Here is a 3,644-nt window from a genome sequence, read left to right on the forward strand (position 1 = left end):
CCAAAAATTTGGAAGACAGCTACCTGGCCAACTGACTAGAAGTGATCCATATTTGCACCCATTCCAAAGAAAGGTGACCCAACAGAATGTGGAAATCATCAGATAATATCATTAATACAGCATGCAAGTTAAATTTTGCTAAAGATAATGAAAAAATGGCTGCAACCCTACATTAACAGGGAACTGCCAGAAGTTTAAGTTGAATTCAGATGCGGAATTTCATTGCTGAAATCAGATGGATCTTGGCTTAAAGTAGAGATAAACAGAAAGATGTTTACCTGTGCTTTACTGACAATGCAAAGACTTTCGATTGTGTGGATCATGACAAGCTATGGAGAATAAATATTGTGGAGAATAAATATTCCTGAACATTTATTTGTGCTCATGAGGAACCTGTGCATAGACCACGAGGCAGTTATTTGAACAGAACATGGGAATACTGAATGCTTTAAAATTGAGAAGTTGTGAGCCAGAGTTGTATTCTTTCACTATATTCATTCAATCTGTGTGCTGAGCACATAATTTGAGAAGGTGGGTTATATGAAGAAAAATGTGGCATCAGGATTGGAGGAAGACTCGTTAACAACCTGCAATATTCAGATATACAACCTCACTTGCTAAAAATGAAGAGGACTTAAAATACTTACTGATGAAGATCAAAGACCACAGTCTTTGGTATGGATTGCACTTCACTGTAAAAAAAAAAAAAAATCCTCACCAATAAATAACATCCATTTAAATGGAGAAAAGATTGAAGTTGTCAAACATTTCATTTTGCTTGGATCAATCATCAACACTCATTGAAGCAGCAGTCAAGAAATCAAACAATATAATGCATGAAGCAAATCTGCTGCACAAAACCTCTTTAAAGTGTTGAGGAGCAAAGATGTCAGCTTGAGGACTAAGGTGCTTTTGACTCAAGCCATGGTATTTTCAGTAGCCTCATATGCATGTGAAAGTTGGACAGTGAATAACGAAGACCTTACAAGAATCGATGCATTTGAGTTATGGTTTTGGAGGAGAATATTAAAAATACCATGGACTTCCAAAAGAATAAAGCATTCTCTGTTGAAAGAAGTACAGTCAAAATGCTCCTTGGAAGCCAGGATGGTCAGACTTCGTCTCTCATACTGCGGACATGTTCTCAAGAGGGATTAGTCCCTGGAGAAGGATATCATGTTTGGTAAAATGGAGGGTGGAAAGACCCCCAACAAGATGGATTGGCACAGTGACATCAGCAATGAGCTCAGGTCTAGCAATGATTGTAAGGTTGATGCAGGACTGGGAAGTGTTTTGTTATGCTGTGTATAGGGTTGCTATGAGTTGCTACTGATTTAAAGGAGCTCTGGTAGTGTAGTGGTTATGAATTGGCCTGTGAACCACAAGGTCAGCAGTTCGAAACTACCAGCTGTTCCATGGGAGAAAAATGAGGCTTTCTGCTCCCATAAAGATTTACAGCCTTGGAAACCCTGTATAGGGTTGCTATGAGTTGGAACCAACTCCATGGCACATAACCAACCAACAACAACATATGACCCACAGGTCGGATGTTCCCCACTCCTGGCATCAGTTGAGACAAATTTATGGGATGTGACATGAGACCTCTTCTTTTCCCTGTTCTAATTGACTAATATTGTGACATTGTAGAATAAGCACTGGACTACTTCCCTAAGTTCAGCAGTTCAAAGCCTCTAACCGCTCCTTGGAAACCCTATACAAGCCTTTATGAGTTGGAACTGACTAGACAGCATTTAACAACAACAACAACAAAAGAATTCACTAGTCACTGAAATATGCTTTAAATGAAAGGGAAATAAACATTTTTCAGAGAAAGTAAAATGAAGTAAATCGATCACTTTCAGGTTTGCACTAAAGGACTAATACATTTTTATGCAAATAACACTTTATATAGTTTTTCATACTATGCAAACCCTGTGGATTACTTTCATAAATGTCCTTTACAACTTTTTTTATATGATGTTGTAAGTTTTTATAAGTGTTTTCAAGTAGGTTCTGACTCAGAACCTGTATATGGTTTTTGAGAAGTGGCTGGTAGGTTTGAACTACTAACCTTATGATTAAAGTCCAGTGCTTGTCCTACAGTGCCACACCAGGACTCCTTTTACATGTTGGAAACTTCAATTTCATTTTTCCTTCCTGTCCAATGGATTTTAATGTTACGTCTTCATCTTGGGGCCTGTTAATGTGGAGGTTTGGGTTCTAGCACCAGATCCTCACTAGTCTATGCTTGAGATACTAAAGCAGCTCTGCTCCTTGCAGAATTTCCTCTCTGCCTTGTAAACCACTTTCTCCAATGCAGGAAGAAATCACTTTTCCCACCCTGAATATAGCACTTGTCAGGGCATCCTACCCCAGCCCAGAAAGTGTGCCAGCCTGTGCACCCCAGGCAGGAAAGGCCACTTAAGCAGGCAAAGATGGCATGTCCAAGATGCTCACATTCTGCCCACCATCAGGCTGGCAAGCTGATGCACTAAGGTTACTTGAATCTTCCATCCACACAGTCCCTGCATTTGATCTGTAGGAGCAGAGGGGTTGTGGTGCAGTGCAAGTAAAAAAAGAATATTATGCGATGATGACATGGTCATAAAAAAGCAATAGTTATATCAAGCACTCCCCTGCTTACACAGGTGCAAAAATATGTGATAACTAGTACTGTTCTTTCAATCAATCATACTATTGATGGCAAGTCTAGAAACTCTGTTGTATGTTTATTGTGAAACAAAACAAAACAAAATTAAAACAACCCAGTAATTTAGCTAATCTTGAGTTCAAAGTTCATAGCAGGCCAACTGTTAATCACGGATAGTCTCATTCATCATTGTTAGCTTTAATAAGTCTATAAATTTAAACACAGTGACTAGACTGTTTTCTAAGAAAATATGTTATTCTGTGAGCTAAATCAAAACTGATTGGCATTCAAAACCATTGTTCATAGTATGGAGTCCTATATAGAACATGCTGTGATTTTATTATTGAAGCAGACATTGAGGGAAAGAATGGTAGTATAGAGGGAAATATTCTAACTTTATTTTATAGAAAACTTTTAATTCCTTTTCACTTCGGCATTGCTATTTTCATTTGGTACCTGATATAAAGTTTTTAAAAATCCACATCACATTAATTTCTATTTACTAATTCTATAGTTTATTCCTCTGCTTTTCATACTTAGATTTCTGGATTTAATTGTCAAAGAATTATTTTTATTCAAAATATTGATTCTGCAACTTTAGGGCATGCTTCACAAGTTTTAGTCACATAGCCTGAATGATCATATTTAAGCATCCCTCCTTAATTTTTTATTAGAATCATGCTATTTACAAAATATCAGAAGTTCTTTATTAAATATTTGAACTTGAACTGTTCATTATGTACTCTAAAAAACTACCCAAAAAACCCGATGCCATCTCTAATGTCATCAAGTTGATTTCAACCAATAGGGTTTCTGAGGTTGTAACCGTTATGGAAGCAGAGTGCTTCATCTTTCTCCTGAAGACTGGCTGGTGGGTTTGAACTACCCACCTTTTGGTAAGCAGCCCAATATGTAATCCACTGTGCCACTAAGGCTTACTATTAAGTATTCTACTGCAAATAAAATGAATAAAACATAATTTTAAAGAAATAGT

Source organism: Chrysochloris asiatica, unplaced genomic scaffold, assembly GCF_000296735.1.
Source record: "Chrysochloris asiatica unplaced genomic scaffold, ChrAsi1.0 scaffold00011, whole genome shotgun sequence".
NCBI lineage: Eukaryota > Metazoa > Chordata > Mammalia > Afrosoricida > Chrysochloridae > Chrysochloris > Chrysochloris asiatica.